This window comes from Aedes albopictus, chromosome 2 (assembly GCF_035046485.1).
Source record: "Aedes albopictus strain Foshan chromosome 2, AalbF5, whole genome shotgun sequence".
Taxonomy (NCBI): domain Eukaryota; kingdom Metazoa; phylum Arthropoda; class Insecta; order Diptera; family Culicidae; genus Aedes; species Aedes albopictus.
This window is the reverse complement of record NC_085137.1, coordinates 160,629,384-160,653,340: the sequence shown is the minus strand read 5'-3', so window position 1 is coordinate 160,653,340 and position 23,957 is coordinate 160,629,384. Positions and strand designations below refer to the sequence as shown.

General features: G+C 38.5%; 1 protein-coding gene and 1 non-coding gene across 8 annotated transcripts in view; one reads left to right on the top strand and one right to left on the bottom strand.

Moving 5' to 3' along the window:
* LOC109407223 (AF4/FMR2 family member lilli) overlaps nt 1–23,957 on the bottom strand; it is a 312,632-nt gene that overhangs the window by 41,379 nt on the left and 247,296 nt on the right. The window lies entirely within an intron of this gene.
* Trnas-aga (transfer RNA serine (anticodon AGA)) lies at nt 10,686–10,758 on the top strand. Its single transcript has one exon. It is a non-coding gene; the product is annotated as a tRNA-Ser (tRNA).

The following is a 23,957-nucleotide window of genomic DNA, read 5'->3' as shown; positions in this document are numbered from 1 at the left end:
TAGGCTGGTACGACGGCGAATGTGAACAGTTGAAAAACGAGAAGAATGCAGCATGGGCGAGAATGCTGCAACACCGTACGAGAGCGAATGAGGCACGTTACAAACAGGCGCGGAACAGGCAGAACTTAGTCTTCCGGATGAAGAAGCGCCAGCAGGAAGAACGAGATCGCGAAGCGATGGAAGAGCTGTACCGCGCTAAGGACACACGAAAGTTCTACGAGAAGCTGAACCGCTCGCGCAGAGGCTTTGTGCCACAAGCCGACATGTGCCGAGATAATCACGGGAATATTCTCACGAGCGAGCGTGAGGTGGTCGAGAGGTGGCGGCAGCATTACGATGAGCCTCTCAATGGCGACGTTACAAGTACCGAAGGTGGCGTGGTAACAGATCTAGGAGTATGTGCACAGGACGAAAGACTTCCGGCCCCTGACCTTCAAGAGAATGAGGAGGAGGTTGGCCGGTTGAAAAACAACAAAGCCGCTGGAGCAGATCAACTACCAAGCGAGCTTCTAAAATACGGTGGAGAAGCACTGGTGAGAGCACTACACTGGGTCATTACCAAGATTTAGGAGGAGGAAGTATTACCGGAGGAATGGATGGAAGGTATCATGTGTCCCATCTACAAAAAGGGCGACAAGTTGGATTGCGGGAACTACCGCGCGATCACACTACTGAGCGCTGCCTACAAGATACTCTCTCAAATTTTATGCCGCCGTCTATCACCGATTGCAAGGGAGTTCGTGGGGCAATATCAGGCTGGATTCATGGGTGAATGCGCTACAACGGACCAGATGTTCGCCATCCGCCAGGTGTTGCAGAAATGCCGCGAATACAACGTGCCCACACATCACTTGTTCATCGATATCAAATCGGCGTATGATACAATCGATCGAGAACAGCTATGGCAGATTATGCACGAATACGGATTCCCGGATATACTGATACGGTTGATCCAGGCGACGATGGATCGAGTGATCCAGTAGTTCGAGTATCAGGGACACTCTCGAGTCCCTTCGAATCTCGCAGAGGGTTACGGCAAGGTGATGGTCTTTCGTGCTTGCTGTTCAACATTGCTTTAGAGGGTGTAATAAGAAGAGCAGGGATAAACACGAGTGGGACGATTTTCACGAAGTCCGTTCAGCTGCTTGGTTTCGCTGATGATATTGATACTATTGCTCGTAAATTTGAGACGATGGCGGAAACGAACATCCGACTAAAGAGTGAAGCCAGGCGAATCGGATTAGTCATCAATGTGTCGAAGACAAAGTACAAGATGGCAAAGGGCTCCAGGGAGGAATCACCGCGCCCGCCACCCCGAATACATATCGACGATGATGAAATCGAGGCGGTTGAAGAATTCGTGTACTTGGGCTCACTGGTGACCGCCGACAACGACACCAGCAGAGAAATTCAAAGGCGCATTGTAGCAGGAAATCGTTCTTACTTTGGACTCCGCAGAACTCTACGATCGAATAAAGTTCGCCGTAACACGAAGTTAACCATCTACAAAACGCTGATTAGACCGGTCGTCCTCTATGGGCACGTAACATGGACCCTACGTGCAGAGGACCAACGCGCTCTTGGAGTTTTCGAACGGAAGATGTTGCGTACCATCTACGTCGGAGTTCAGATGGAAGACGGGACTTGGAGAAGGCGAATGAACCACGAGCTGCATCAGCTGCTGAGAGAACCAACCATCGTCCATACCGCGAAAATCGGGAGGCTACGGTGGGCGGTTCACGCATCAGGATGTCGAATAGCAACCCGACTAAAATGGTTCTCGAGAGTCATCCGACCGGTACAAGAAGACGTGGAGCGCAGCGAGCTAGGTCGACCAAGTGGAGGACGATCTGCGGACCCTACGCAGAGTGCGGAACTGGAGACAAACAGCCATGGACCGAGTGGAATGGAGGCGGCAACTATGTACAGCAGAGGCCACCCCGGCCTTAGCCTGACCGGTAAGGTAAGTTATCATCTTATGCAACATCTTATACGATTACTGGTTGTCTGAGAAGGAATTACATCATAAGTATAAGCATTGAGAGCTGTAAAATGACACTGGCACTGTTTTCCTTTGATAACTAAAATATGCTGTTCCACTAGTTGGAATCAGTTAGGACTAGGGTTCGGTTAGGTACATCTTTCGCCGTAACGCAACCCAGAAAGGTGATCTACCAATGCTACGGGCTCCGTTAAAGATCGAGCATGTTTTAAACCCCCTCAACCATTCATCCCTCAGCAAGGGTCGCCTAACACCTTGGATTGGGATAACCTGCTGTTTGGGAGACTTTTATCCCCGAAACAGGTGGTCCGTAGTGCTATTCTAAGCCAGCAACTACACGGGCAAAGACCCCTTAGCAATGACAACATTTTCGGTGGATGCATGCAATCTGCCCATTCGTCAAACTTTTCCTTAGAGCTTTCTAACAAACTTCTTTCAACATTTCTTATGACTTCCTCACCGAGAATTGTAATATATTCCTGATGCCTTATACTATATTTGGTAGAGGCCTTATACTATCTTGGCGTGTACTCAGCTGATTAAATTCTTAAATTAGTAGCAAATTCCATAAAAAGTTTATTGTAATGCTTCGACAAATAACTGACAAGATGTTCGATAAATTATTTCTAGTGCTGTCATGGTAAAATCAGAGCTAGTTATTCAAGGTTTCCCGATTTCAGCGCCCCTTTACTGGTAAGTACATTCCAATGGAGGAATCTCTGAAGGAACCGCTCGAGCAGTTTCTGAAGGAACTCAAGGAACAACTTTTGAAGAAATCGCTGCTGAAATTTCTGGATTAATTCTAGGAATATTGAAGAAGTCTCTAAAGATATTTCCGAAAGTATCGCTGAAGAAATTTTAGAAGGAATTTTAAAACATATCTGAAGAAAATTCTAAATGAATTCCTGAGAGAATATCTAAAAAACAGAAATATTTTAAAAATCCATAGATGAATTTTCTGAAGAAATTTCAGAAGGAAAGCCTGAAGAAATACCTAAGGGAGATATTTTTGGAAAAAAAATCCCGGAGAAATCCTCAAATAAAAATTCTGAACATTGTTTTAATGAATTCCTGAAGGAATCCAAATTTCTAGAGCTACGCTTGGAGGAAATTCTGGAGGAATTGCTGAGAAAATACATAGAGGAACACCCGGCGGAATTGCTGATGCGATCCCTGTGTAAATTTCTGCATGAATCTCAGCAAGAATGCTTTCCTGCCCTTCCATAAGAATCCTTATAACAATATCTAAAAGAATCTGTAGAAAAGTTTCTGAAGGAATCCTTGGAAAGTCTTCTAAAATTTTCTTAAAAAAAAACTTGGAGCAATTTCTGGAAAAGTCTTGAAGGAATATCTAAAGAAATGTGAAGACATCTTGGGAATTTTCTTTATAATCTTTTGTAGAATTTCCAAAGCAATCTTTGGAGAAAATTCTTTAGAAAGCTTCTGAGAAAATTTTGAAGCTATTCTGATTCGTAATGTATCCGTGAATCATTTTCTAAAAAAAATCAAGGAGTATTTTTGAGAAAGTTCATTAAAGGTTAGATGAATGCTTTGAATAATTTCTAAAGGAATCTCTTAAAAAAAATCTGAAGAAATTCGTAAATGAATTTCTGGTATTTTGTAAAGGAATTCATGCAACATTTTTGGAAACTATTCATGCAAGACTTTCTTAAGGAGTCCTTGGAGAAATTTCTAAATACATTCTAAACTTCAAAGGTATCCCTAGAAGATTTTGTGAAAGAATTTCTGACTGGATTTCTTTAGGATTTCCTGGATGAAATCTAAGAGAGTTTCCAAAGGAGCCTCTGGAAGATTTTTAAAGAATCCCTGGGATATCTTTTCAAGAACTCGTGAAAGATTCTTTAAATGTATCATAGGATGGATTTCAAAGGTTCATGAAAGAATTATCGAAAAATCTGTGACAGTTTTTTCAAAGAAATCCTTGGAGAAACTTGTAAAGAAATCTCTGGAGGAAAATCTGGAGATATTTCTGAAGAAATTATTAATCAAATTTATAATCAAAGCCATGGGAGATTTTCTGGAAGAACCCCTCGAAAAATGTGTGAAGTAACCCTACGGCAGTTTCTATAGGAATCCTTAAAGAAAATTCGCAAATGGATTTCACAATTTAAAAAAAACAGTTCTGGAGGAATTTCTAAAGAAAGCAACGCGACTGCTCCCGGGCTAAAGGAATTTGAGAAGGATTTTTCTGAAAAAAATATAGAAAATTCCCGAAAAAATAGGGCAAATCTCAACAAGATTTTCTAAAGAAATCACTGGAGGAATGTCTGCAGAAACTCATACACAACTTTCTTACACAACCCTTAGTGGAATTTCTGAATTGGAAGTAGATGTGGAAATTTCTGATGAAACCCTTGGAAGAATTGCCAAAGTAATCCCGGTTTTTTGAAGGTACTGTTGAAACATTTTTTGAAAAACTTTGGAATAGTTTCCGAAGGCATCGGTGAAAGTTTAATAAATAATTGAATCTCTGGAGAAATTTCTTAATAAATGTCTAAAGAAATTTTTGGAGGAATCTTTGAACGAATAGCTGGAGGAATTTCTTCTCAAATTCATGGATAATTGAATGAAAAAAATGGAGAAATTTTAGGAGTAAATCATGCAAGATGCTTTGAAAGAGTTCATTGTGGAGTTTGTATAATAGAAGGAATTTGTATACTATTCCTGGAAGTCAGTTTCCGAATGAATCCATGGAAGACTTTTTGAAAGAATCCGTGAGGAAATTGTTGGCCGAATACTCGGACAAACTTCCCAAAGATTTTTTTGAAGAATTTGCGAAGAAATTTTTGGTAGATTTTCTAATGGAATTTCCAATAGATTCTCCAAATGAAAGGCATTTCACAAACAGTCTCTGAAATGATATGTAATAAATCATGGAGGATTTAGTGAAGTAATTCATGCCAGATTTTGTAAAAAAATTCTTTGTGGCACTTTGATTTGGGAAGTTTTCTTCGGAGACCGCCGTAATACAGTTGAAAATGTTGGGTTGATTTTTTTTTTCAACACCGCAGAATTGCACCAAAAGGCGACCGAACAGATAGCGGGACAAACCTACACTACTCGTACAGAAATATCGTTCGGCAAATACATCTCAACTAGTAATCAAACCACGCTCTATCAAGTGCTTGTTACGAATATCTTAATTAAAAAGACAACCCTTGAGGAATTTCAGAAGAAATTCCTCGAGGAATTTTTAAAGCATGTTGTGAAGAAAAATTTTTGAAGCAATTCGTAAAGGAATTCCAGGGTAAATAAATCCTCGGAAACATTTTCAAAGCGATCCCTGAATTAATTTCTGATTTTTTTGGGAAATTTATGCAAATAACGTTATTGTGTATGTCCATTGCTCAAAATATTGGCTTTTGAATTACCTATACATATTTTTGGAGACAAAAGATTTTGATCGTATCAAGCTAGTGAGAGAGTGGTGTTAATTCGTTATTTAGTTTTTTTTTATCGAAAAAGCAGTTTTTTTGCAGTTTTTACACATTTTGGTACATTTTGTTATATAATTTAAATAAAAATTTAAAAAATGCTTCGATTTTATATAAAGTTCGTTTTATAGACATTTCGATAATTTAAATGTCCACTAAACCTGTCTTGTAAAATAAAAAAAAATAATTTTCAACCTCACTGTTAGGAGGATTGATCTTTCCCAATAGTTCATAGAACCGTGTTATCGTAGGGAAAAACTTCCTCGAATGGACTCCATACATTTCGTGGATTGCATGAAAACCGCGACAGCTGTAACATCCCTGTGAATGGCCTTCCCCTCTTACAGATCGGGGTGAGCTAAAATTTCAGAATTATAAATTTATAATTGGGATCTCTGTTTTAATCTCTGGATTAATATCTCTGTTGGAACAATAAAAATAGTATGGAACGAGCTCACAAAATCTTTTGCACTCGTCCATCGCTTTATTGTAAAAAATTGTTGAACCAGAAATCATTCAATAATTCTGTCTTCATTACTTTATGAAGCAGTGAAAAAGATGTTAATAACGTTTGAATTGTACATTCGCAGCGCCAAGGAGCACACATAAACATCGTTGGACCCCTCTTCTCAAGAATAATCCGATCGATTCACCGCATGCAAGATGGTCAATGCACAATGAAGATATTATGGCAAATGAATAGCATACTTTTCGCATACAAGTTACGGATGGCACACTATGGCGTTGCGAGGCAACTCTGTTGATGAAGCAACAGGTTTGCACTAGCTTCTACATGATCTTAACTTTTCAGTGGAGAAGACGGATATCAAAACTTAAACTAGCCAATAAAACATCAGAACGTTGATTAGTCAAAACTGATATCGTAGTTCGACTTCCTAACCATGTCTACTTTCCTAAGTGGAGTGAATGTTTGAAATACAAAAAAAGTAAATCAAATTAATTGCCACAAATTGTTTAGTCTTCTTCGGATCAATTCGACTCTTTCACAGTGGTTGCAGCAATATTGCTAGTTTTTCACCCAAACAGCCACTGGAACATGAAGCTCGGGAAAAGAAACTAAAGAGAAAAATAGCAGCCGGCATCTGGTGAATCGCTTCATAAAACCAAATGTGTAGTATGGGTAGGTGGTGGAGATGGCGCACGGAGTGTAGGTGTTTGTGGCTGTTTTTTCGTTTATATTGATCTAATAAAGTTGTCAGTCGCATCGGTTCCTAGTATTGGAGAACATAATAGCTGGAGGTACCATCATATTATATCTCATCATAGGCACTAACAGAATTGCTAGTTGTTAGAGGTGGCAGTCGAGAGAACTCTGTTTGGACAATGGAACGGATAGACAAATTGATTGGGGATGATATTTCTAGGAAGTTGTGAGAAGATTATTGAACTGTGTTGGAACAGTTCTGAACTTGAAGCAGAATATAGGTGCTCTTGCCGAAAAGAATGAAAAAAATCTACAGCGAAGTTTATTGGCACGGGCTACGATAATTAGGATTAGGTATTCATTCAGAATGATCAGTTCCAACCGAGAAGGTAGTATTGTGTAGAAAATCAGCAAAGAAAAGTTTTTTTTATCTATATTAACGAGATTTTTAGCCCTAGGCTAGTTCATCTCGGGACCCACGCTTTACTTCCTTTCCGAAGGAAGAACTCACATTTTTTGTGAGTATGTCGGGAGTGGGATTCGATCCCAAGTCCTCGGCGTGATAGTCAAGTATTCTAACCATCACACCAGGTCCGCTCCAAAGAAAAGTTTTCTAACATCATGTGCAGAAATGTTCGCCTGAAAATTTCAAGTTGCTAGAGTCTACGCTATGTTTTTCATTCCACTTGTATTTTCGAGAGATTTTACCGTAAAAGCAATCTGCAGATATTTCACAAAAAAAGTACCTTGGAACGAGCTCACTGTTTTATCATACTATGATAATATAGTGAGCTTGTTTTTGTTTTTATCAAAACAATTGATTTGAAAATACTACTCGAAGCCACTCGACACGAAACTGAGCAACATTTTCGGATGGATGTGTTTGACGGATCTTCATATATTTGCTCTACAAATATATATTGGAAAAACTTGTAATTAGAAGGCACGAAATGTTGCTAATTGAAAAATTGAGAAACGAAATTTGTGAAAAAAAAATCGCGTTCTGGTGGGATTTGTACCCGCGACTCCGTATTCGCTAGACCGGCGCTTTAACCAACTAAGCCACAGAACAGGTAATGATTCTAAGCCGAAAGAGTGATGTGTTTGTGAAAAAGGGGTGTTCACGGTGTGGCTTCGGAGTCAGTTTGGCTTTCTATTCCGCATTACCTATTCTGTGGCTTAGTTGGTTAAAGCGCCGGCAAGCGAATACGGAGTCGTAGGTTCGAATCCCACCAAAACGCGATTTTTTTTCACAAATTTCATCTCCCAATTTGTCAATTAACAACTTTTCGTGTCTTCTAATTACTAGGTTTTCCTGCATGTTTCTGACATACCAGCAAATCTGGTAAAATTCCAGTATAGGGCAATATGTAACAAAAAATATATTGGTTGGAAAGTAAACGTTCATCTAAAAATGAGGTAATTCTGTGAAAAAGAATAAATCTATTCTCAATATGAGATAATCTACTACTCAACAGTCATATACTACAAAGCTCTACAAAAAAGATTCTTCCTGGTATCAACATGGTTATAAAAGTTTCATTTCCCAGTAATTGCTATCGATTCCCATTTTTAGCACAAATAAAGTCATTTCCCACATGCTATTCATAACCATCCACTTGCAGTTCTTATTATTTCATACAAAAGACCATCATCATCGCCGTATTGGTGGCCATTGTCATCATCATCATCATCTCTGTACGTCTTCACAGCAAATGACAGCTCAATCTGCTACGCTTGCCAAACATGCACACATTCGTTCATACACACACAGTCCCATACAGATAAACGAGGGCCAAACAGTAGCATCCTTTTCTGCACTGATTCTGTCCTTTCCCATTATCGTCGTATTCAATACGTCAGCAATTTGTGAACTGACCGTGCAATATATACTCTTGTTTGAAGAGCTGACCTCCCCTTCTCCGAACAACCGGACACACACTGGACTGTGCACTGCCCCCAGGAAATTTCCTGGTGGGTGTCCCACGACGGATTGACAACAACAACACGGACCGGACGACGACGACTACGACGACGGTCAGTGTCCTTTCGTGATTTTCCATTCAAAATCACACAACACAAGAACGGTCGTGTGTACTGTGATTGTAATTTACCTCTTGTTGGAAAGTGAGGGTTCAGAGGGGTTCTTCTTTCAGTTCGGCGAGTTTTCTGGGATCCATCACCATCTAACTGGGATTGAAAACGAAGGTGGCAGTTACTGAGGAATCGTGTTCTTTTCGCACAACAAGCGATTACAATCAGTGGAAAAAAAAGGGAATTGACAGTAAGCATTTAAATAATACATCTAGGTGTAGAGAAGTGAGCATATTCAAAACAAAATCCAACAACAAGTTTACACTTGCTCGTGTGAAGAATCTTAAAGTCAATATTTATATACGCTTTTAATAATTCGAAAGACTTTAGCCTAAAGGCGAAATACGAAAATTAAAAAAAAAAGTAAAATAGAATGGAATTGGCTCCCCACTTTGTTATAGTATAACAAATTGGTGAGCTCGATCCATATTATTTTTTATTTCTGAAAATTTGAACAAAAATACGATTTGTTTGTAAAATTTATGAGCTTCAGTGTTTTCCTCCTCAAACTACATTTCTATATTGAGGTATAATCATAGTACAATTTAGTGATCCTAAGCTACTAAATTCATTGATACAATTTTTGTGTTTCATGCTAGCTCACTTCTAAAAAAAAAGCAAACAGTGCTTCCTACTGGAAAAACTTGTAATTAGAAGGCACGAAATGTTGCTAATGGACAAATTGAGAGAGGAAATTTGTGAAAAAAATCGCGTTCTAGTGGTATTCGAACCCACGACTCCATATTCGCAAGACCGGCGCTTTAACCAACTGAGCCACAGAACAGGTAATGATTCTGCGGAATAGAAAGCCAAACTGACTCCTAAGCCACACCGTGAACACTCCTTTTCCACAAACACATCTCTCTTTCGGCTTAGATGCCAATCCACAGCACAACACGATGCCAAAAACTAGACCAGTAGCATGAAACAAACTCATCAATTTACCGTTTTAAAACAAATGGGTGAGCTCGTTTTATATTATTTTAGTGATTTTGTCATCTATTTTTTGAGATTTTTTTTAAATAAAAAAAAACGCACAATTCGAACAATCACTGTATTCCAATATAGAGAATTCACATCGTAACAATAGACCGCAAGCCAGCGGCAAGCGCTAGGAACCCGAACACGACGACGAATGGCAGTAAATTTTCCTATTCCAACACGTCGTCCATTTAGCACGTAAATTCATCCGGGTCCGCATTGTTGATCCTTTTGTGCCCTCGGCCATTTCTTCGAAACTACCAACGAACCAGCCAACCAACATGGCCTTACCAGCGCTAGGACGTTCAACAATCCATGAGCTAGTGTGCATTCTCAGCGCGTACCTATTCGTTCACGTGCCGTAACCGACGACAACGTAGGACGGCTTTTATTCAATGGGCCGGGGCAAATAGTTCATTGGAATAAGTGCGGGTGGAGACTAGAAAGCACCTTCCTTCAATGGCAAACGTCTTCGGAAAGTAAGTTCCACTCACTTTCGGACTCCGACTCGGTTCATCAGGTCCTTCTTACTACTAAACTAGGTACTTGCTGGCTGGTCCCAAGACTGGTGCTGCTAGCAAGTAAAGCGGCTATTGTCGTCGTGGTAAAATTGAGAATAACTCAGGGCTGGTGTACCAACGTATGCAACCGTGTGCGGCCGGCGTACGATGAAAGGACCTGACCTGGAAAAGCTTCCCTTATTTGGTGACTAGTCATGTGGGACGGAAAGGACTGTAACGGAATTAGCATTGAATTAGTTTATGCTCCACACAAAGGAGGGCGGTTTCGTGTAGTGAATTGTGAGTTGTAGGTAAACCTGATGGAATTTAACTCTATCTAAACCTTCATACCAACGGAGGGGATACTTTAGATGTAGAAATACAAATGAATAGAGTCAGTTAGAATTTTACAAGAGTATTTTCTATATGTCGTCTGAGATTCATTCAGAAAGTCCACTAGTCCAATGAATGTATTGCCCTTTTCTGCCTGTTCTGTGGCTTAGTTGGTTAAAGCGCCGGACTAGAGATACGGAGTCGTGGGTTCCAATCCCACCAAAACAAGTGGTATTTTTTTTACCAATTTATCTCTCAATTTGTCAATTAAACGTACTTTGCCTTCAAATACTTCACTTTTACGTCCACCAAGAATATATTATATTACATTAGGAATTAAGTTGAACATTCTTTATGTTTCTTTCTTTATTTATTTTTTTTTTCAAACTGACAAATATTCGGAGCCATTCAAAATATTTCAATAAATTGCTTTAGGAATTCGTCCAGAAAGCCATCTACAGGCTATATCAGACACTCTGAAGCTCACCAGAAATTATTCGGCCTAACCCAAGTAACACTTTTTAGTCAAATAGACTAGAAGAGGTTCTTGAAGTCCCAATAAAACCAAAATATAAGGCATTTGGTTTTATAACGGTTCTCAAAACCTCTACAAGACTAATTGGCCATCAAAATGTTGCTTGGGTACTGTTGTTGTCCAATATCCGGGACTCTCTCATTTATTTTTCCAAGAATTTCTCCAGAAATATTTTTATGAAGTGTTAGGTAAATTCACCGACATGAACCCTCAAAAAGTATTTCACAGAATACGCTAAAATTATGCCTTGAATTTTGTAAAAACTGTACTCAATAAATTGGTCAGGCTATCTTCTGACAATGGACTATATCTTCGGAAGAGATGGGCCTAAACAAATAAACTAGAAAAGGTTCTTAGAACCATAATAAACAAACATAAATGGTACTAAGTTTTATGACGCTTCTGGAAACATCTACAAGACTAATTGTTGATGGCCAATGGGTTTTTGTAAGTTTTGTATGAGATCAATTATAAGTTTCATCAAGAATGCAGTCGGAATTTATCTTCTTGTCTAATGTATCCATGGATTGAACCTTGCATTACAAATTGACATTTGAAAGAGTTTTGTGCATTGACCAGTTTTGTGGGACTTTTTTTTCAGAATAACTGAATTAGGATCAGTTTTGGAAGACCATCTATTTTTGTTATATTGCATAACAGGGCATTCTTCGGCATGAACTAAAACAACGACACGATGAAGAGAAGAGCGGAAAGTGTGATAAGAAACAATAATAGGGGGTCTACTCATTTATCGAAACAAAATTCCTGATTTTCCAGGATTTTTGACAATTTTTTTGCAAATTACCACAAACACAAATGATAGAACAAAAAAAAAATACATTCCAGTTTGCACATGCAAGGTAAAGTAGAGTTTGATTAATTTTGTTTTGAGAAACAGCAAGAAAAATATCTAACGACATCAGTGCTAAACATTGTTTGGAAGAAACAGATCAGCTCCTGGGGTAATGCCTTTTGAAGTATGATGCAGCATCTAACAAAATTTATAACGGAAAACTTTTAGAATTGCCTGTTTTTTATGAAGGAACTTTTGGCTGATTTTGTGAAGAAATATTTTTGGGACTTAAAAGAAATTCTTTGCGAAATTTGCAAAAATCCTAAATAAATTTATGGTAGTAGAGACCGAAAAACTTTAGAAATGTTTTATTTCACGAAAAACTTTTATGAGAATTTTCGTTTCGTTTCTGTCGATGGAAATCCTAGGTGAATCTAATCCATTTTTGATTCCAATTTCAATAATATTGAAGTTCTTTTTAAAATATATTCAGATTTTTTTCTGCCATTCCATCAGGAACGACCTGGGCTACCAAAATTATCTAAATTTTGTCTTCTAATATTCATTCGGAAACTGATAATAAATTTCACTAATAATTCATCAGAAATACCACTAAATGTTTTCCTTCATAAAACTCACCGTGAGCTCTGACAGAAATTCTCAAAAAGTTTTACCTACAATTCCTAAAACATACTTTGCCAAAGGTTTTCTCCAGAACTCCGCCAAAAAAGTCAGATACTCGACAAGATTCTTTTCTAGGATTTTTTCCAGAGATATTTAAAGAACGCTCTATAAAAATCTTCCAAGAAAAAGTTACTGAGGATTCTTCTATGTATTTTGTCAGAAAATATTCGTTAAAATTGTTAAAGTTTGAAATGCTACCTGTAATTCTATCTTGATTATTTTTACTGAAATACCAATCGCTAAAAGTACATCCTGATAACCATTCTGTAGCATATATTTTATATAATCACATTAGAATTTCTGTCCAAGATATCTCTACGAAAAATCAAAACAGACATAATTTTTTTTACTGTAAATCGCAGTATTTCTCTCTGAGAGCTGCTATTAATCTTTTAAAAATCGTTCGCAATCTTAAAAAAAGTCATATCTAAATTCCGTTACAAATTTTCACAAAAAAAAATAAACCATCTGCAGATTCCAAGAAACGTCTTCATGGACTTCTTCGAGTATTTTGCATGAAAGGCAGTTAGAAATTTATTAAAAATAGTTGCATAACAATTTCTCCAGGAAGTCCTTTGGGAAATCACCGAAGATATTGGAATTTCCAACAAATATCATTCAGAAATTCCTTTCAATCATTTCTCGAGATCCACCCAAAAATCACAAAAAAACATCTTCCTCTTGAGCTTGACTATTTTGAAAAACAAATGCGATCAAAAAGTCTTAAAAATGTCCACAAATTTCAACAAAATACTCTTCCTATTGAAGTGGCTTTATAACAAACAATGCATTGTGTTATTTTCAGCAAATGTATCTCTTCGTGATCGATTGACCGATAGCTTATTTCAAAGGCGTTCGGCGACTTTCAAGAAAGCTTCAGGGGAATTTCAAGGCGTTTAAGTGGGTCTTAGGAAATTGTAGTTGGTTCAGGGGGCTTCAAGGGGGCTACCGTGGCTTTCAAGGTGGTTCCCGGGGGATGACGAGACGTTAATGGGAGTCTCAAGGACGTTTTATATGGGTTTAAAGGCGTTACAATGCGTTTCGGAGGGCTTCTCGGGGTTGCATGGTGCTTCAGAGGATAATTAAGGTCTTCATGAGAGCTTCACGTGTTCTTCAAAGGAAATTGATGGAATTTCAGGGGGGTTTCAAAGGGATCCAATAGGCTTTACAGGTACACTGGTAGGTAAGTTACGAGAGGTTCCTGAGAGTTTCACGTGTTTTTTAACCTTTCAGGACGCGCGCCATCAAGCAACCGAAAAGGCACCACGCTCGCGCTGTATACGACGAGCGAGGTTTTTTGGTAGTTTTGTACTTTTTACAACAGCGCGCGTCCTGAAGGTTTAATGGTGGTTGAAGGCGTATCAAAGCCTTTGAGAAGCTGTACAAAATTCAGGAAACTTTTGGAGAGGTTTCACGAATTTTCAGTGGCTCTCAGTACATTCCTGGTGGCAATAGGAGGGTTCCCAGAGGAATGAGAGAAATTCTGGGTGTCCCAGGGAGGTTTTAGAGGTGTTTCAAAGTTGGTCAGATCAGTTCATGAGTTATTAAGGGGGCGGAGGGTGGGCGTAGATTAGCGGAGCTTCAAGGAGTTTCAGGATATTTCGAATGACTACAGGAGAGGTTAGAGGAAGCTTACGGAAGTATTGAAAGGGTTTCAAAGGAGATTACATGCCTTTCAGTACAATTCTGGAAATACAAGGACCCCTTAGGGAATTTCCTTGTTCCAAAGGTTTCTGAAGGCTCCAAGGCCTCACGGGGATGAAGGGATTGTTGGGGCTTCAATAAAGTTTGATAAGAGTTAACGGGAATACGAAAACGGTTTCAGAAGCATCTCAGTGGGTTTCAGGGGCTCTCAAAGGGTTTAATTGAGGGTCCCGGTGAGTTTTGCGGGAGTTATAGAAGGTTCAATGTATTTTCTAGTCGTAGATTTAGAATTCAGGTACAAACATACTAAAACTCGTGAATTAAAAAAAAAAGGATATGAAACACAAAACTCCATTAGTTAAAATCTCTTTTTAGGTAATAAGTCGGGGTACTTGAATGGAATTTCCACTTTATTGGAACCAGGTCATTAACTAAATGGATTTCCAGATCGTAGTGGCGTTTAAGGAGGTTTTTTACAAGGTGCCAACTGGGTTTCAGGCGCCCTGAAATAAATTTAAGGAAGATTTCATAGGCGTTTGAGGTGGCTTTAGTATGATTTTCATGATAATTCAGTGCTTCAGGGGGGTTTCAAGGCGTTTAAGTAAAATTTAGGAGGTTGTACTTGATTCATGGACTTTAATGGGAGGGGGGCTACAGCGGCTTTCAAGGGTATTTCCAGGGGGTTGACGAGAAGTATGTGGGAATCTCAAGAACGTTTTGTATAGGTCCAAAGGCTCTCTAATGCGTTTAACAGAGTTTCAGGGGGTTTCATGGGGCTTCTGAGGGTTTCTGAAGGTATCAGAGGTCTTCAGGAGAACTTCACGGGATTTTCACACAGGAATTTCAAGGCGTATCAATAGACTTCATGGGGATACTGGGAGATTATGAAAATTTTCAGGGAGTTTCAGAAGGTTCTAAGAGGTGTTTCAAGGCGTTTCAAAGAGTTTGATAAGCTGCAGAGGGTTTCATGAGAGCAGGGATGTCTTGAAAAGGTTTCAGAACATTCTAGTGGTTTCAAGACGTTTCTGGTGGCTATACAATAATGTGTGTGATCATTTTCATGTGAAGAATTAGCATTAAGTTAAAATTCACAAATACAAAGTACAATACAAGTACAAAGAAATTAAAAAAAATCATTTCTGTCGAAGATGAATTTACAGGGTGTCCATTCAAATTCAGTTTCCCGATTCCCGGATTTTTCCCGGGTATGGACTAACTTCCCGAGTATGTACGAACGCAAATTATTGTTGTAGTAGGATGCTCCTCGGTGTATTTTTTACATTTTTTATATACAGTTTTAATTTGGTCTATAACTTGATACGAATCTTATAGACTTCCTGATTTCGTTAATTATGATTTAAAAAAACTTACTAACTCTACAATCACTGGTGTTAATTTCCCCTTCTTACACGAAATTTAGGATTAAAGTTAGTTGAAAAGGTCCTTTCTATAACAAGGAGATGGAATCTATATGAAAATATTATTGAAACTGATGTCACTGTGTATGATTTTTTCACGAAATTTTTATTGAATATCATAAAAAAAATCGGTAGAAAAATAACGAAACAATTTTGGTAAACCTGGTCTTTAGAAACTAATGTATTAATTATTTGCTACATTTTGTGAAAATCTCCATCTAACTTTTTGTTCTGCTTCCATCGTCATTTTAAACAATTTACTTGCTGAATCCAAAATCTCTTGGCACCGATTTTCTCCGAATTTTGAAGTAAAACGTTTAAGTTCTTCTCCAATATGAAAAAATATCTTGAGGACATTCAACATTTCTTCCTTTAGGAAGTACTCCACGGGATCTGCCAAAAAAAAAATCATGAAAGTTGTACCTACAACTTCTTTTCAAATGCTTCGTTTGGCTAATATTGCCGTAAACATATCAGGGATTCTATTGTATACTCTTCCGGGGATCCGAGTGATGCTTCTAGGAAGTAACATTTTGAAACATTTCTTCACAGATTCCATAGAAGATTCTTCTGTGGATTCTACTACTATACAAAGGAAATCTGTAGGAAATTTCTTATGGGATCCCATGAGAGAGTCTTTCATGAGCAGTTTTTTTTTTGAAAATTCGCTGTAATTTACAGTGTTGTACTTACTCTTCAGAATTTTATTTGAATTTTACCTAAAGCTCCTCCAAAATTCTGTACAGAAGCGGATAGGCACAATATCACTGTTTTTCAATAATTTTCTCCTTGACTTCTGCCAATGGGATCAAACTTAAGGGATCTGGCAGAAATATATGAAGAGTTCCACTAAGAATATCACCGAATCCCTCCAGAAACTGACACATTTTTTTTTTCAAACGTGAAAATCTCTTCGCCGTAAGTAACTTCTGCAGGTTTACTGAGTTCGCCAGGAATTCCGATTTTCCTAACAAGACTCAAAAAGTCCATCGTGAAATCTTGCAGAAATTTCGCCTAAGAAGTATATTCTAATTTCTTTTACATGAATTTATCAAGATCCAACAGAAACTACTAAAATTCCTCAGAGGCTGCCTTTCTAAAAACATATTCAACCGGCAACTCTGTTAATGTTGCTAGCATTCTATTCAAGACTTGCTTGACACTTATGAAGTACAGATAGACACCATAAAGATTTTTCCCGGTGCCTTTTACAATTTCCCGTGTTTTTCCCATTATTTTTCCCGGTGGTTTCGAATTCCCGGGTTTTTCCCGGTTTTCCCGTATTTCCCGGATGGATGGACACCCTGAATTTAAATAGAAGAATAAATAAATTAGAGGGTTCCCGGAGGATTGGGAGAAGTTCTGAGTGTCTCTAGGGGATTTCAAGAGGCGTTTCATGGGAGTCCCGGGGGTTTCAAAGCCGTTTCTGTGTAAGGCAGTGGGGAGTTTTAGAGGAGCTCAAAGGCGTTTCAAGAAAACTTATGGAGCTTCAGGAGAGATTAGAAGAAGTTACAGAAGTCTTGAAAGAGTTTCGGAGCAACTTCAGAGAAGTTTCAATGCCTTTAAGTGCGTTTCTGGAGATTTCAGGGGCCTTAAGGGGAGTTCCTGGGGGTTATAGTTAAGTTTCCAAAGGTAAGGGCTCCAAGGCTCTAGGAGGCTTAAGGACTTCAGAAGAGTTCCAAAAAAAGTTAACAGGGGTAGCATGGTTGCAGAGGGATTCCAGTTGGTTTCAGGGGGTCCTGGTGAGTTTCGCAGGTCTTGCATTCAAGACATTTCAGCGGATTTTATTTCCAGGGAATTTCAGTGAGCTTATGAATAGCTTGAGACGATGATGGTCTTAAAAAGGGTTTCAGACAGGTTTTAACCGTTATGTGTCCGACATTTTTTTTGCTTTTTTCTACACCGTGCTTTTTAAATGGGCGCTGGGTACCCTGTCGGACACATAAGGGTTAAGGTAATTCATGGGGTTTTGAAGGGTTTCAGGGGGATATTAGAGGGATAGCCACAGGGAAGTTTGAAGGAATTTAGCGAATACTTTCGACTGTGATTGCAACCTGTAAAACAAATTTAAGGAAAATTTCCTAGGATCTTTAGAAAGGTTTCAAGTCGTTTAAAGGGGTTTCAGGGATTTTTAGTGAAGCTTCTAAGGGTTTCCGGTTAAAATTGATAAATGTGAGCATAAACTTTATTTGTAATATAGCGAGTAATCCCTAGTAACGCTTGTAGATTCCGTGACCCATACTCTATTGAGTTTTAGAGACCTTAAACCTTCATTGAACTCACTACTTAATGATAACCAGCCGTGTTTGTAATTCCAATGCCCTATACTTAAGGGAGGTTTCGGACGCCCTTAGACAGTTCAATAAGGTCCACATGTCTGCCTCCTCCCTCAGCATAAACTCATCTTGAACACCCTTCCAACTCCCGTAAGCCCTCGTGAAACTTCACTAGTTCCCAATTGTTCTGAATGTAATTAAATACCATTTAGGTAAAGCTGCCTTAATAAAGGCACGTTTATAGATATTCCTATGTACCCATAAAAATTCCCTGAAAATTCTAGGATTTTTTCAGGTGAAGGGAATTTTTCTGATAATGTAAAACAAATAGTAGTAACAACGTTTTCCATCCATAGTGAATAGCCTATGCCCAAAGCTAGAATAAAAAGTTTCCCTTCGTGATTTCTGAAGAAATATCCATTCAGAATTCTATGTGACACATTTACCTTACTTCAAATAAGGTTGCAAATTACAACAAAAAATCCCCACCACAATCCCTCAAATCAACATCTCATTTTTATCCATCCTATCAATTATCACCCAAGTGTCATCACTTAGGCTTATTTTCTTTCCACCCAAATGGAGCAGCAACGGCAATAAATCATAATACCCGCTTCCAGCAGCCATCGACGACGACGACGACGCCGACTACGTTAAAACAAATACAGCCCTCGCAATACATCACTAGCAGTGCAAATAAATCATTATACCTACCTACCTACCAACCAACATGTACTTCATTTAAATCAGATTTTCACAGGGCGCATCAACAGGTTGCAATATACGGCTTCGGTTGATATAAATTATTAAATAAATTTTAATTTTATTTCATTTAACCCAACCAGCCCGCACTTCACCACGCGATACGCGCGCGCTCCTGCCACCCTTTAGGCAGAAAGGGTTCTGCGGGTGGTGGTAGGCGTGTGACATTTCACCCACTTTCGCGTGGTCCGCCGGGATACACCCACCACACCGCTGCGCTGTGGATGCGCTGGCTGCTGAGCTGTAGGGCTTGTTCTGTTTACCGAACGCGGGTAACGACGTATCCTTTTACGGTACGGAACGGATACAACTCGACGGCAGATTCGCTTGGGGTGTATGTGAGTGTCTCTGGGTGTGGGTTGGTAAAGTGGGAGAAATATTTATGGCTAAGCCAATTCGTTGCAAGGCTTCATCCTTCCGCACACGTGTGGGGATACGTTCCAAAGCGATACATTGTACAACACAATGGCTCGAGAGGATTCAATTTTTACGCTTTTACATACAGCGGAAAAGATTTTCGAGATTTTTTTTTTACGGTTGATTCCAATTCATTTCGGTAACATTTTTGTGTGACATCGCAAACGATATCAATTATGAAACGCAGAAAGCGGAAAACCCTTTGGAAATTCTCGGAAGTAATCAATTTAATGGATCTTGAATTAAATATGCATGGAAAGTGGTCCCGAGGGTGCTTCGAAGGACAACCGAGATTATTGACCACGGTTCGTCAAACCCAAAGCTTACGACCCGCCCTTCCTTCGAGAACTATCTGGTGGGAGTTAGTAAGCTGTCCGCCACAAATGTGCCGGTCGAGTATCACTATCGAAAAGGGGCGGACAGTTAATTCGCTATTAATGTCTAGAATAATTAAATGTATAAGGATTAGACGGGGAGCAGAAACCGACCAACAACGAAGGCTTTTCCGATGAGTGTTTTCGTACTTGTACTAGCATAATGTATGACTTTTGTCTTTAGCCTATGTTCATCAAATTTAATCAGATGACAGACAGAAAAAGCAGAAGTCATGCATAAATATTCGTATCAGTCGAAATACAAACTTGAAAAAAGTATGGAACGAGCTCACCAATGATCCTGTCTATGGGCTATTAATTACAGGTAAATTTTCTGAATCCCTTCGTCCTCTCCAGGAACAAATATACCAAACTCTGCTAACTCGTGTTTTTATTACACTCTAAAAACTTACGAAATTCTCATTTCAGTTGCAAGATGGCAAGACTGTTACAATTATTACTCAATATCTTAGAATGACAACAGTCAAGCAAATATTTAACATCAGCAACATACTAGCAGACATTGAATGGTATCAAATGTTACATTATTAAAAGCAATATTTTTTTTTGTTAGATGGCAGCACTGTTGCTTTGAAAAAATGTTTGGGAGAGGCAACTTTTTTTTCTCTCACAAAAAAGTTTAACATTCTGTAACTTTTCGTAGAATGCATCAAATATTCTCAAATTTTGACTGTTTGTCAACCTTCTATATGTGCATCATTGGTACAAATTTGAGCTTGCTTGGCTAATCCTTCGCGAAGCTAGAACCGTTCTCGTAGAACACTATTTTTAAAACAACTAATTTTAGAACTGTCATATCTCGGAGACCAGTGAACCGAATTGAAAGAAATTTTTAACGTTTATCAACAATATATTAATGCTTAAAAATCCTTAAAATCATAGGTTTTTTTTTAAACGATGAAAAAAATTATGATGGATTGACACATTTTGGATCTTTCTCGAAAAAATGTATTTTTTTCACATCTACGTCATTAAATTTTATTTTTGATATCCGAAGATTTTCTACTTCTGTTCTTAAGATAGCTATAATAAGATATATTAGAGCCCATTTAGATTGAAGAACGAACACATTTAGTATTTTTTGTGCGGTATTGTAAATTTGACTCATTTTCCTCTGTATGGTGAAAATTTCAAATCATAATAAAATTTTTCAACATTTAAAAAGTACCCATTTTTTTGGAGAATTTTCAAGTATTATTATAATGTTGAGAATCGCTCAAAATTTCATTCATTTTTTTTTCTATCTGTATTAACGAGATTTTTAGCCCTAGGCTAGTTCATCTCGGGACCCACGCTTTACTTCCCTTCCGAAGGCAGAACTCACTTTTTGCGAGTTTGTCGGGAGTGGGATTCGATCCCAGGTCCTCGGCGTGATAGTCAAGTGTTCTAACCATCACACCAGGTCCGCTCCACATTTCATTCAATTTGGTTCACTGGTTTCCGAGATATGACAGTTCAAAAATTAGTTGTTCAAAAAATAGTGTTTTACGAGAACGGTTGTAGCTTCGCGAAAGATTAACCAATTGAGCTCAAAATTGTACCAATGATGCACATATAATAGGTTAACAAACAGTCATAATTTGAGAATTTTTGATGCACTCTATGAAAAGTTACAGCATGTTGATTTTTTTTTATCAGAGAAAAAAAGTTGCCTATCCCAAACATTTTGGCCAACCCCTGTAGTTTTAAAGAAAAATGCGTTCATGGGCCAAAATATGTTTAGGTGTTAAAAATATGCAATTATTTTATTTTTTTCTCGTTTTCATGGTCTCGGGACCCTGGTTTTATATTTTTATCAGGAGTAACATTTAAAAAATCAGAGATGTATGTTTTTGAGATATTATATCGTTTTTCTATGGAACTAGTTTATTTGTGGACGCAGTAGCGCCCGTTGCAAGTTTTTTTTTTCAATATAAACGGTTTCACGCTTGTGGATTTTAAATTAGAAAAGAATAACATTTTTCTACGTTTTGAATAGTTTTTTTTTGGTGAATTCAATGCAGCTTATATTTACATCTGAAAATACTTCGTTGAAGTCACCGGACAGACAAACAGGCTATCTGAGTTATTTCCAGCAACTGCTGCATTCGGTTGTGACAGATTCTTTTCTGCATGAAAAAAAAAACAAAATTTTCAGCGTCTGTTGTCTGTGATTTTTTCCATCAAATGCTTTGTCTGGTTGTCTATACTGCCGTTCTACGCCCGATTGTCCCATGTTATATGTGAATCCCATATAACATGGGACAGTTATGCATAGAACGGCAGTATAGTTGTCACTGGTTTTGTTTTCTGCATCTGAGTAAAAAAGCAAAGCAAAAAAGTGTCAAATTAAAAAAAAAAACAAAAATTTCAACGTCTGTTGTCTGTGATTTTTTCATCAAATGCTGTGTCTATGGTTGTCACTGGTTTTGTTTTCTGCATCTGATAGTAAAAAAGCATTAAAGTGTCAAATGTTAAAAAAACATTAGATATTCAACGTCTGTTGTCTGTGGTTTTTTCATCAAATGCTGTGTCTGGTTGTCTATGGTTTTCACTGGTTTTGTTCTCTGCATCTGATACTAAAAAATAATTGAAGAGTCAAATATTTTATTTTTTGTGAGAATTTCCCCGCGTGCTGCATCTGGTTGGCTAGTCACCGGACAGACAAACAGGGCTATTATATATATGATGATGGCTGAATGTCTAGAACTATAAAATATGTTAAATTTTGTTATAGCAAAAAAAACTAAAATATGCTTTTTTTTTTCAAATATCTCGGAAACCAGCAGAGATATCGCAATTTCGAGACCAAATTTGGCCAACTGGGCAACCCATTTAGTCTTGAAAAGTTATGTTAAAAATGTTTTTTCAATGTTTGCTCTAGCAAAAAACGTTTCACTTGGGAAATCATATCCCGCAGAAATTTTTCATAACTATCCCCACCCTAGTGTTTCAGAAGGGTTTCAAGGTGACTCGGGGGGTTTAAGAGGGATTTCCAAGGGTATTAGAAGACTTCAGCGACTTGCAAGAGTGCTCCAGAAGGTTTAAGAGGGATTTCTAGAGGTTTCTGGGAATTCGGGGAATTCCAGGGGCTTTCAGTTTCATGGCATTTCAAGCAGTTTCAGGGGCTTTCAAGAGCGTTTTCGAAGGTCTCAAATGACTTCAGCATAGTTTAAAGGAAGACTTTGGTGGTTTCAGAATGTATCTGAGTTTTAGGCATTTTTAAGTCACTTCGAGATGTTCAGGGGGTCTGAAGGGACTTCAGAAGGTATCGAGGATCTTTGGTGATGTTTAAGGCCAGTTTACGGGGTTCAGAACCAGGGGTTTTTCTGGTATGTTTCAAGGTACTTATTTTAATACGCTTCAAAGCGAAAGGTTTCAATGAGTCTCATGAGTTTTCTGGAAGTATCGAGAGACTTCAGTAGAATTTGTGGGAACTTTATCTCAAGGGATTTTATCAGGGGTTTTTCGGGATGTTTTTGGTAGAGTTGAAATGTAGCCTGAGTTTTAGGCCAATGTTTTTAGGATACAAAGATATCCGCCACAATGGTGGCCTTGCCATTCGTACTAATTATCGAAAGCACAAATATGGTTATCTAGCAAGTCAACGAGAGTGGAATTGCTGCTTGTTGTTAGCTCACTCGCAAAGAACATTGAGTAACACTTTCAGCCCGCTTCTTCTGACGGATATAGAAAGTGGACGCAGATGACCTTCACCTAGAAGTAAATCTACGGGGGTTTCCTGAGCGGTATCGAACCGTTTCAGCGAACTTCATGGATTATCAGGGTGTTCGATGAGGATTCAGTTGAGTTTAAGAGCAGTCTACAGGAGTTTCAAGTGGATTTTCTTTGGGGTTTACGAGATAAACCAGCCGAGGGCTGAAAATCTCGATAATAAAGAAAAATAATAATAAGAATAATTCTTTAGGGTTTCAAGTGGTTTCGGGAGGTTACAGGTGGTTTCAGGGGGTTTCAGTAGAGTTTGGGGAAAATCTACGGGAGCCTTCTGAGGGATTTCAAGACAGTCCAGTGAATTCCAGGAGTGTTCAGGGGGTTCATGGTAGCCTCAATAAAAGGTTACTACTAGACGGTAAAATACGGAGGTCTGAGAGGATTTTTCTTGGGCATCTCAAGGCGTTGCAGAACGTTTCGAAAGATCTCAGGGTATTTCAGAGGATCTAAGTAGACTTTAAAAGAAGTCTTCGAGGATATCAGAGATTTTTCCTGAAGGGTTTCAAGTCAGTTTCAGTGGACTTCATGGGTTTTCAGGGTGCTCAATGAGGCTTCAGATGAGTTTTGGGCAGTATATGGGAGTCTTCGGGGGTTCCACGGCGTTTCGAGACGTTTCAGTTGATTAAGTCAGCGAGTTAAGTCAGCAAGTTTTTGAGGGGTTTCGAGGTATTTCAGTGAAATACAGGAGTTCTCAGGGCGTTTAAAGGGGCTTCAGTAGAGTTTAAGGAGGGTTTTTTTCCTAAGATTTCAAGGCGTTTCAAAGCATTTCGACAGGTTTTAGGGGCTCTACTG